This window comes from Lithobates pipiens, unplaced genomic scaffold (assembly GCF_037356315.1).
Source record: "Lithobates pipiens isolate NorthernLeopardFrog02 unplaced genomic scaffold, aLitPip1_a1.2 Scaffold_19, whole genome shotgun sequence".
In the NCBI taxonomy this organism is placed as follows: Eukaryota; Metazoa; Chordata; class Amphibia; order Anura; family Ranidae; genus Lithobates; species Lithobates pipiens.
The window spans coordinates 375755876-375768540 of NW_027507764.1; the positions used below are offsets into that span (position 1 = coordinate 375755876).

Sequence of the window (12665 nt, forward strand, 5' to 3'; positions counted from 1 at the left end):
CAAAAAAAGGGTCCCGTGCGAGTTTGCGGCGGGTGCGGCGGGTGCGACACGAATTCAGCCATACTATCTGTATAGCTGAACTCGAATCGCACAGAGATCGGATGTGATTTGCACTGCAGTGCGGTGCGAATCACATCCGTTCTCATAAACCGCTGCAATGTGAACCCAGCCTTAGTGACACTGGCGACGGGGGGTGATCACGGGGTTAAACCTTTATTGGGGGGGTTAGGGGGGTACCTTAGAACTAAAGGGGGCTAACCCTAACTGCCCTAACAGTTATTAGTCACAAATGACACCTGCCGGGTGATCAGGGGGTTAAACCTTTATTAGGTAATAAATGGCGGGTGCCCTGAAACTATAAAAAAATAACTAACCAACCAGCGTCACCTGTAACAGTTATATGGTGATCACTGGTGAAAGGGTTAACTAGGGGGCAATCAGGGGGCTTTATGCGGTAGTATATGGGGGTCCCTAGCGCTATAAAAAGCTGCGGCGAACCTAAATACCTACCTGCCTAACTAGCGTCACCTGTGACACTAATACGGCGATCAGAAAAATGATCGCTTATTAGGCTGGGTTCACACTGGAGCGATGCGGAAACGCCGCGAATCCGCGGCGGGTTCCCGCATCGCATGCCTCCCGGCGGCAGTTCACACTGCCCTATGCGAACTGCTGGGAGTGTCAGTGAAATGTTACTGACACCCCCAGATCAGTTCGCATATCGCAGTGCGATCTGCAAACTCGGATCGCATGGTGTGAACACCCATGCGATCCGATTCTGCTGCGGGCCAAAAAAAGGGTCCCGTGCGAATTTGCGGCGGGTGCGGCGGGTGTGGCGGGTGCGGCGGGTGCGGCGAATGGCTGAACTCGAATCGCACAGAGATCGGATGTGATTTGCACTGCAGTGCGGTGCGAATCACATTCGTTCTCATAAACCGCTGCAATGTGAACCCAGCCTTAGTGACACTGGCGACGGGGGGTGATCACGGGGTTAAACCTTTATTGGGGGGGTTAGGGGGGTACATTAGAACTAAAGGGGGCTAACCCTAACTGCCCTAACAGTTATTACAGTCACAAATGACACCAATGCAAAAAAAAAAAAAAAAAAAAAAAAAATGACATTGGTGTCACTGTGACTGGGGGGCAGGGGTAATTGGGGGGGTGATCGGGGGGTAAAGGGGGGGTGTGAGTGTGCCTGGCATGTTCTACTGTGTGTGGGATGTGTTGGTGCAACTCACTGATCCGCTCTCCTCCGTGTCGGAACGAAAAATACCGACACGGAGGAGAGAATACATCACTTCCTCTCCTGTGTTTACATTACAGGAGAGGAAGTGATGTCACCGGGGATTTCCATTCGTCGGGAGCGATCGCGAGGGGGTGGCCATGAATGAATGGCCGTCCCCTCGTCCGGGATCGCTCCCGAACGAAAACCGACCGCCGCAGGCACCGGGCGGGGGCCCGATCGGGCCCCCGACCCGCGGGAGGCTAATCACGTACATGTACGTGCTTATGCCTGCCCGTGCCATTCTGCCGACGTACATCGGCGTGAGGCGGTCGGCAAGTGGTTAAAGGGCCATTTTTCATGTGAACGGTTGAAAACTGAATTTTACCACAACTGCATATGAAACAAAAAAAACAAAAAAAAGTTTAGGGATTTTTTTTTTTCATAAATTTGTCTGTTCTGTTTATTATAAACAGTATACATTGTTAAAAATCTAAAAACTGTCTGAATAGCACAATTCAAAGGTTGAAAGCTCTACATGCACTTGCATAATAAAGGTATAGCACTGAAACTTATTTTGTGGCATTGCACTGCCCTCTTGTGCTCAAAAGATGTCCAAAAGTGAAAAAAAAAAAAAAAAAAAAAAAGCTTGTACTTGGAAATTATATTTTACAATTTTGTGACATGCATATGTGCATTTCAATGTGCAACTTTTTGGGATTAGGATTGCTACTTAATTTTTTTGTTCTACATGGTATTTTATGCTCTATCCCATAACTCATAATATGTTTACATTAGGTTACTTAACAGAAGTATTTGATCCTCTGCTGATTTTGTACATTTGCCCACTGACAAAGAAATGATCCGTGTATAATTTTAACCACTTCACGACCAGCACACGACGATGCATGTCCCTTTTTTTAAGAGGGATATCTCTAACGGCAGCAGCTGCTGCCACAACCGGGGTATCCATCTCTTCAGGTGCTGGTCGGGTTTACGATAATGGTCATCTCTGCGGAGGATTTGCTACCCCCTCCCACCGCCGCTTAGCAGAGCCGTCGGTAGCGGCATAGGCCATCTGGTCTCTGTTTGGTATGGAGTGACGGCAAGATGGACCCCGCCCGTCTCCATACCCTAGCAGGGCGGAAGCGATGCCAAAACGTCACTTCCGCCCATACCTCTTAAAGGCACATTTTTCCCCAATTGACTTTTTTTTTCATTGCATTTAAGTTCAAATAAAAGATCTGAGGACTTTTTGATCCCAGATCTCATATTTAAGAGGAACTGTCATGCTTTTTTCTATTACAAGCGATGTTTACATTACTTGTAATAGGAATAAAAGTGACCCAATTTTTATATATTAAAAAAAAAAAAACTGTAAAAATTTTTTTTTTTTTTTAAAAAGCCCCATCCCAACGATCTTGCGCACAGAAGCGAGCGCATACGTGAGTAGCGCCCGCATATGAAAACTGTGGTCAAACCACATGCAAGGTATCACTGCAATAGTTAGTGCGAGAGCAATAATTGCAGCCCTAGACCTCCTCTAACTCAAAACATGCAACCTGTAGAATTTTTGAAAAAAAAAAAATTGGAGGTGCGGCCATCCAGGAATTATTTTTCTCCTGGGTATCAATTTACTCGCAATATAAAAAAAAAAAAAATTGTGCTAATTTTCCTATTGTCTTATTTTTAATTCAAAAAAGTGATTTTTTTCCCAAAAAAAGTGAGTTTGTAAAACCGCTGCGCAAATACGGTGTGAAAAAAAGTATTGCAATGACTGCCATTTTATTCTCTAGGGTGTTAGAAAAACAATATATAATGTTTGGGGGGGTTTCAAGTAATTTTCTAGCAACAAAAAACTGTTTTAATCATGTAAACACCAAAATCTCAAAATGAGGCTGGTCTTTAAGTGGTTATTGGTAGGTTTAGTTAAACAGTGAGACAGAATAGCAAAAAAAAATATCCAGAAAAACGCATTTCAAATTTGCAACCACTTGCTGACTGGCTCATGCCGATATACGTTGGCAAACTGGCACATTCCCACAAACAGACATATGGGTACGTTGTGCCCTTTAAGATCTCCCAGGGGCACGCACGCTGCATGGTGGGGAACCCGTTGCGCGTGGCCAGCCAGCGCAATTGCACGAACGAGAGCCAGAATGGGGATTTGTGTGTGTAAACACACAAATCTGTTGTCAGGGGAGAGGAGACACATAGTTCCGAGTTTGGGGGAGTCACTGCTCCTAATGTCAGTCCCATTCCCCTACAGTACAAAAAACACAGACTAGGGAACACATTTAAAGCGGAGGTCCACCCTAAAGCGGAGGTCCACCCTAAAGTGGACCTTCCGCTCATCGGAACCCTCCCCCCCCTCCGGCGCCACAATTGGCACCTTTCAGGGGGGAGGGGGGGTGCAGATACCTGTACAGGACAGGTATCTGCACCCACTTCCGGGATAGCTCTCTGCGGAAAGGGGCGTAGATTACGCCCCTTTCCGCAAGTGCCTGCCCCTTTCCGCAAGTGCCCCGCTGCCTGCTGGGAAACACACAGATCCCAGAGGCAGCGGGGACCGTCCTTATTGCACAGCACGACTCACGCATGCGCAGTAGGGAACCGGGAAATTAAGCCGAAAGGCTCCATTTCCTGATTCCCATACCCAAGATGGCGGCGGCAGCACTCGAGAGACGATCTAGAGATCGGCTTCGGGTGCCGACATCGCGGGCACGCTGGACAGGTAAGTGTCACTATTTTAAAAGTCAGCAGCTGCAGTATTTTCCCAAGAAATAGGATTTTTACAACAGCTTACCTGCAAAATCCTTTTCTTAGGAGTACATCATGTGACAAGGAGCCACAGTATTTACTGTATTGGTTATATAGGCACCTTTAGGTGATGGACACTGGCACGCCCTAGACAAAGTTTAGATCCCTATATAACCCCTCCCCTTACTGGGAGTACCTCTGTTTTGTAGCAAAGCAATATATGTGTATTAGAAGAGGGGAGGGACCTCTGTGCCCCCTGATGTACTCAAAGAAAAAGGATTTTACAGGTAAGCTGTTGTACGATAAAGTAAGATTTTTATAACAGCTTACCTGCAAAATCCTTTTGAGTACATCAGAGGACACAGAGCCACAGTATTTACTTTATATGATGTCCCAGAGCAATGTAGGGTGTGACCAATCAGACCTGAGGACCTATACTGCTGCCTGTAGTACACTGTGCCCAAAGGCAATATCCTCATGCCTTCTTACATCCACCCAATAGAATCTGGTGAATGTATGGACTGAAGACCAAGTTGCAGCCTTGCAGAGTTGAGAAATGGTGGCTTGGTGATGCACTGCCCATGAAGCACTAACAGCCCTGGTACAGTGCGCTTTGTTATGAAAAGGTGGAACTTTCCTCCTCAAACCATAAGCTTGAATAATTACTTGCCGAATCCACTTAGCAATAGTAGATTTTGACGCTGCCCGTCCTTTTTTAGAAGCTTCAGGCAACACAAACAAAACATCCGTTTCCTGAACCTGACCAGTTGCCTCCAAATAGATTTTGGCCGCTCTCACCAAATCCAGAAAATGTAGTGACTTTTCTTCCATAGAACAGGGTTGCGGGAAAAAAAAAATTAAGGCAGAACAATATCCTGGTTTAGATGAAAACCAGAAACCACCTTCGGTACAAAGCTAGGATGAGGGCGCAATACTACTATATCCTTGTGAATGATTAAATGTCTCTTTACAAGAGTGAGCTGCCAATTCTGATACCCTTCCTGCAGAAGAAACGGATACCAGAAAAAATAGCTTCCTTGTCAAAAGGACCAAGGGAGCATGTTATATCAGGTCAAAAGGCTGTTTCTGTAATGCGGACAGAACTAAATTCAAATCCCAAGGGTTCAAGGGTGCTCTAACCGGTGGCTTAACCCGTTTTACCCCTGTATATAGCTTCGAACCAAAGAATGCGAAGCAAGCGGACATTGAAACAATACCAATAAGGTCAAGCCTGGCCCTTGATATGGGCCATTTCCCTTGGACAGTCGTCTCTTCCAGGACTGCTCCCCAACCCAAAAGGCTGGCATATGTTCCTTCCAGGTAACCGGTAAGAAGGATTTCCCTTTCTGCAAATTCTCTGGTATCAACCACCAACTGAGGCTCTGATGCACTATTGGCGACAAACACATTGGAAAATCAAGCGCTTCGACTTTCTTGTTTCAGGCAGACAGGATACAGTTTTGCAGCAGTCTCAAATGAAACTGAGCATAGGGAACCACTTTGAATGGAGCCACCATCTTTCCCAACAACCTCATATAAAAGGCAAATAGAAGGACCTTTCTTTGCCCTGACTACCTGAACCAGCTCCTTTATGGTGCTGATTTTTGTCTGGGGTAAAAACACCCTTTTCTGGGTTGTATCTATAACCAGACCCAAGTACTCTAGTCTTCTTACTGGCTTTAAAGAAGACTTCTCTAGGTTGAGGACCCAACCTAGGTATTCCAGGTAGTCGACTGTGGCGACCAAGCTTTGGTCTAAGTGGGCTACCGACCGGTCTATTAAGAGCAGGTCATCTAGGTAAGCTATAATGGTTATACCCTTCCGGGCCTCCCTAGGTCTTTCAGGGGGAGATGGCTGTGTGTGGGGGGGGGGGGGTCCTCAGAGCTTGAGAGAGATCCCTTTGAGCCCCTATTTTTCGGGGTATTTGTAACTCTCCTGCCCATAGTGCTAAGCACACATGCAAAGGTACAGCCAGCAATGCACCCACTGCTGAGTAAAATAGTCCAGCAACTGCCACTGCTATCATGGCTCAGTCTAAAGCCAAGTAAACATGCCTGAGAATTCCTGTCACCCACACTCACATGCCATCCATCTGCTCAGTGTCCCTCCTTTAGCTGTATACACCAGCAAAATGTGCACCTTTATAGCTATGCATAGCCCACGTTGTGGGTGTTTAAGCACGCCGACGATGTGCTGATGCCCCGACCCCTCCTCTGAGGATGGAGAGTGGAGTAAAGAGCTGGTAAATCTGTTGTAATTTAACGGCTCCTTCCTTTTCCAAATGCAGTCAGTGTTTACTGACTCTGTGCATTCATAACTGAGCACTGTTTACGATGTCTCCGTTTATGAATGGAGAGGAGTCGGTCTCTTCTCCATTCATCTTCAATGCAGCTGAGGCTGCTGAGAAAGGGACTTGAGAATCTGGGTCCTTGGTCCCTTTCCCTGTCTCAAAAGGGGAGATGTCGGGGGGGTCTGTTTAGACCCCGGTATCTTCAAAAGGGCTGGTTAAAAATAAAGGAATTGTAATTAAATATTTTAAAAGGTTAAAATTGTAGAAAAATAAAATAAAAACACACTGACAAGCTGCCCAAACTTCAGCCTGGAAACCCTAATGACTTGGCGAGTATCTGCAAAGAGGAGTGGGACAAATTTCCTCCTGGATATGTGTGCAAACCTGGTGGCAGACTACAAGAAACATCTAACCACCGATTGCCAACAAGGGTTTAGTCACCAAGTAAAAGGTCATGTTTTGCGAAGAGGTCAAATACTCTTCACTCATTAAAATGCAAATCAATTTATAAAACTTTTTTTAAATGCATTTTTCTGGATATTTGTTATTGTCTTGTCTTTCACTGTTAAAATAAACCCACCATTAAAAATATAGACTAAAAATATAGACAATTCTTTGTCAGTGGGCAAACGTACAAAATCAGCAGGGGTTCCCTCACTGTAGAACTACCTATGTAAAGTCACGTGTCGAAAACAATTTTTTTATGAAGATATTAGAGCACATGCCAAACACTTAAAGAGGAAGTAAAGGCTATTAAAAAAAAAAAAAAAAAAGGCAAAGGCATAATGAGCTAGTATGCATAGCATACTAGCTCATTATGAATAACTTACCTGAGAACGAAGCCCCCGAAGCGGTCCTCAGTCTTCACGTTTGCCGCTGCAATGTATCCCGGAGTGACTTCCTGGTCTCACTGCTCCGGCGCTGCGATTCGCCGGAGTCGCGATTACGTCACTCCTGCGCATGGAGCCGTCACAAGCGACATATCGCCGTGATCTGCGGCTTGCCCAGTGTGCCTGCGTGCCGCTGTCTGCGGTGGCTGTCTTTTTGTAAATATTTATTTATTATTATCTATTTGGACCTACAGGTAAGCCTTAATTTAGGCTTACCTGTAGGTCAAAGTAGTTTGTAAGGGTTTACAACCACTTTAACAGGAGTTCGTTTTTATGTCTATCAATATCCTAATTACATTCCTCTTGCAAAGCAGTTCACTTTGCTGAATTTAAACACTTCAGCCCAGCCGTAGGTCACGTGCACCGTCGGCAGCACACTCGTGACCTGGTCCTGAGATCCATGACCATGGCCGCAGGACCCGTGGACCCGATCGCCGCCGGTGTCCCATGATCGGGTCACAGAGCTGAAGAACGAGGAGAGGTAAGTGTAAAAAAAACTCTCATCGTGCCTCCTAGTGAGGCTGTCACTGATCATCTGTTCCCTGTTATAGGGAAAGACGATCAGTGATGTCAGATACCAAGCCACGCCCCCTACAGTTAAAAAGAAACACACTTAACCCCTACACTGCCCCCTAGTGGTTAACCCCTTCACTGCCAGCGACATTTTTACAGTAATCAGTGCATTTTTAATCGCACTGATTGCTGTATTCATGCCAATGGTCCCAAAAATGTCCGACGTGTCTGCCATAATGCCGCAGTCACAATAAAAGTCGCTGATCGCCGCCATTACTAGTAAAAATTTTTTTTATAAAAGTGGCATAAAACTATCCTCTACTAGACGCTATAACTTTTGCCCAAACCAATCAAACACCTAAACTGAGGATAACATTTTAATATATATATATATATATATATATATATATATATATATATATATATATATATATATATATATATATTATTGGGGGGATATTATAGCAAAAAGTAAAAAATATTGCATTTTTTTCAAAATTGTCGCTCTATTTTTGTTTATAGCGCACAAAATAAAAACCGCAGAGGTGTTTAAATACCACCAAAAGAAAGCTCTATTTGTGGGAAAAAAAGGACGCCAATTTTGTTTGGGAGCCACTTCGCACGACCGCGCAATTGTCAGTTAAAGTGACACAGTGCCGAATCGCAAAAAGGGGCTTGGTCCTTTAGCTGGAAAATGGTCCGGGGCTTAAGTGGTTAAAAAAAAAAAGATTTCTTCATCAGTTCAGGCCAATATATATTATTCTACATATTTTTGGTAAAAAAGAAAAAAATCACAAAAGTTATATAACTTCTACAAACTATGGGAAAGATTTATAGCATTATTATTTTTTTTTACTAGTAATGGCAATTTGGAGATACAGTGCCTTGCAAAAGTATTCGGCCCCCTTGAACTTTTCAACCTTTTGCCACATTTCAGGCTTTAAACAAAGGTATCAAATTTTTATTTTTTGTGAAGAATCACCAACAAGTGGGACACAATTGTGAAGTGGAACGAAATCTATTGGATTTTTGAAACTTTTTTAACTAATAAAAAAATGAAAAGTGGGGCGTGCAAAATTATTCGGCCCCCTTGCGTTAATACTTTGTAGAGCCACCTTTTGCTGCGATTACAGCTGCAAGTCGCTTGGGGTATGTCTCTATCAGTTTTGTACATCGAGAGACTGAAAATCTTGCCCATTCTTCCTTGCAAAACAGCTCGAGCTCAGTGAGGTTGGATGGAGAGCGTTTGTGAACAGCAGTTTTCAGCTCTTTCCACAGATTCTCGATTGGATTCAGGTCTGGACTTTGACTTGGCCATTCTAACACCTGGATACGTTTTATTTGTGAACCATTCCTTTGTAGATTTTGCTGTATGTTTGGGATCATTGTCTTGTTGGAAGATAAATCTCCGTCCCAGTTTCAGGTCTTTTGCAGACTCCAACAGGTTTTCATCCAGAATGGTCCTGTATTTGGCTGCATCCATCTTCCCCTCAATTTTAACCACCTTCCCTGTCCCTGCTGAAGAAAAGCAGGCCCAAACCATGATGCTGCCACCACCTTGTTTGACAGTGGGGATGGTGTGTTGAGGGTGATGAGCTGTGTTGCTTTTATGCCAAACATATCGTTTTGCATTGTGGGCAAAAAGTTCGATTTTGGTTTCATCTGACCAGAGCACCTTCTTCCACATGTTTGGTGTGTCTCCCAGGTGGCTTGTGGCAAACTTTAGACAAGACTTTTTATGGATACCTTTGAGAAATGGCTTTCTTCTTGACACTCTTCCATAAAGGCCAGATTTGTGCAGTGTACGACTGATTGTTGTCCTATGGACAGACTCTCCCACCTCAGCTGTAGTTCTCTGCAGTTCATCCAGAGTGATCATGGGCCTCTTGGCTGCATCTCTGATCAGTCTTCTTCTTGTCTGAGCTGAAAGTTTAGAGGGACGGCCAGGTCTTGGTAGATTTGCAGTGGTCTGATACTCCTTCCATTTCAAAATGATCACTTGCACAGTGCTCCTTGGGATGTTTAAAGCTTGGGAAATCTTTTTGTATCCAAATCCGGCTTTAAACTTCTCCACAACAGTATTACGGACCTGCCTGGTGTGTTCCTTGGTCTTCATGATGCTCTCTGCGTTTTCAACAGAACCCTGAGACAATCACAGAGCAGGTGCATTTATACAGAGACTTGATTACACACAGGTGGATTCTATTTATCACCATCAGTCATTTAGGACAACATTGGATCATTCAGAGATCCTCGCTGAACTTCTGGAGTGAGTTTGCTGCACTGAAAGTAAAGGGGCCGAATAATTTTGCACGCACCACTTTTCAGTTTTTTATTTGCTAAAAAAGTTTAAATTATCCAATAGATTTCGTTCCACTTCACAATTGTGTCCCACTTGGCGATTCTTCACAAAAAATTTAAATTTTATCTCTTTATGTTTGAAGCCTGAAATGTGGCAAAAGGTTGAAAAGTTCAAGGGGGGCAAATACTTTCGCAAGGCACTGTGTGTGGAGGCAACATGAACTCTCGTGGTACGGTATAAACTTACAACAGTCAATTTACAAAGATATATAAATTTAATACACACATCATAAACAGCCTTCAATAGTAGATAAAACAGCATTAAATGCTGCTAATCGTGGAGCATCCACTTGTCTGACACAAATCTGAAGAACTTAGATAATGTAATAATGATCCCGCGCTGTTACACACAAATTTGTTCTTCCAGTTGCACACTCTATAACCCCTTTCAGACCACACCACCGTGGGCAGTAAAACGCAGCTATTTTGCAGCGCATTTCAGCCGCTAACGGGGCACTTTTACCCCCCGCTAGCGGCCGAGAAAAGGGTTAAAACCGCAGGCAATACGCCGCAATAGCGACGTTTTGCCGGCGGTATTACAGCGCTGCCCCAAGGGTTAAAACCGCCAGCAATACGTTCGCAATAGCGGCGTTTTGCCGGTGGTATTACAGCGCTGCCCCATTGATTTCAATGGGGAGCAGCGGTGGAGGAGCGGTAATCACACCGCTTCTTCACTGCTCCAAAGAAGCTGCTGGCAGGACTTTTCCCTGCACTACAAACAATGGTGCAGTTTTTTTTAGGGTGGATTGCAGGCGCTATTTCTAACGCTATAGCGCCTGCAAAACGCCCTGGTGTGAAAGGGGTCTAAATGTTTCAGGGTTACCTCCTTCAGCAGTATATTAGGTCAGAAAATGATCCACATATGCCGGCGTCACAAGGCCAAAAACTGTCACTCAACCGATCGAGTGCGGGAACCAGGAAAAAAGTGAAGTCACATAGAGAGACTATGAAGTATTCACTAAACAGTGCATGTAATTTGGGCGGGGAGAGAGTGCGTTATCCAAATGGATATTGAAGTCAGGTGTAGATGGAAATAGTCCAAGGAGCCATCCAAAGCCACATACAGGTTCTATCCGAGAGATCTCAAGGTCTAATGTCAGGATCACATCAAGCGGATTGGATATACTCAGTAGGGATCCAAGCTTCAAGGAATGTTCACAATGAGATATTAAACAGGATCTCAGACAAACACCAGATCCACCAGAATTAGTCCAACTCCACAGAATGTCTCTCCACCACCATGCAAACTGCCACAGGGCCTTGTGAGCCCCAAAATTATGGTGCCGGCTATGTGGATCATTTTCCAACATAATATACTCCTGAGGAAGGGGGTAACCCCCGAAACATGAAGATTTGTTCTTTCAGTTACACACTCTACATGTGTAACAGCACGGGATTATTATTACATTATCCAAGTTCTTCCAATTTATGTCAGACAAGTGGATGCTACGCCAGGATTAGCAGCATCTAATGTCATTTATCTATTATTGATGGCTTTTTATAATGTGTGTATTTGTGAATAATAAATTTATATATTTTTGTAAATTGACTAAGTTTATACCGTACCGCGAGTGTCCACGTTGCCTCCACAAATGTCCAAATTTCGAATTAGTAATAGGACGAAGGTAGATTAATTTTTTCATAACAAGTAGTGTTTCCATATATTACTAGTAATGGCGGTGATCTGCGGTTTTCTTTACCGGTATTGCAGACGTACAGATTGGACACGTTTGACGCGTTTTAGGGACCATTGACACTTATACAGCGATCAGTGCTATAAAAATGCACTAATTACTGTGTAAATGACACTGGTAGGAAAGAGGTTAACACTAGGAGGCGATCAAGGGGGTTAAATGGGTGTTCCCTCCGTGTTCCAACTGTATGGGGATAGGACTGAGTAGGAGAGGAGACATTTCGCTGTTCCTACTTACTAGGAACAAAGGACATGTCTCCTCTTTTTTGACAGCACAGGGACTTGTGTGCTTAAACACACAAATCCCCACACTGGCTTGTGATTGCATCCGCCGGCCACGTGCATCAGTTACCTTACTGAGCAGCGGGCGGCTCTTAAAAAGGAACCCCATACCCGTACAGGCTTTGGCGTGGGGGAGCCATTTTGCCCCAGTAGAAAGATGTGAGCCGGTCAGAAAACAGTTAATGAACAATGCTAAAAGCCCAGCAAGGCAAGGTTCACACTGGTGCTATGCGGTATTTCAGAGATTCCTGTGTGGGTTCCCACATCGCATCTGAAATGCAGGCAATTCACACTGTAATCTGCTGTGGGTGTCAAGATAAAAGTTAATGACACCACTCAAATCAGTTCACAGAACACAGTGCGAGCTGTGGAATCGGATCGCATGGGTCTGAACACCCATGCAAACAAATTACAGCGCGGACTGAAAAGGGGTCCTACACCATTTTTGGTGCAAATGCGATTTCAGCCATACAAACTAATGCCCAGACATTGCATGTGATGTGCACAGGAATGCGATGCAATTCAAATGCGATGTCTGCACTCACATAAGTGTAAACCTAGCCTGAAGCAGAATGTTTATCATATCCAAGAGTTCTGATTATGAAACACAGATCATCCACACAGGAACTTCAGCTGTATACTGACAGAGCCTGA

At 44.4% G+C, this 12665-nt stretch overlaps 1 protein-coding gene across 3 annotated transcripts in view; it reads right to left on the reverse strand.

Annotated features, from left to right (window-relative positions):
* Nucleotides 1–12665, reverse strand: part of CTDP1 (CTD phosphatase subunit 1) — a 195986-nt gene that overhangs the window by 129781 nt on the left and 53540 nt on the right. The gene's annotated exons all lie outside the window — the stretch shown is intronic.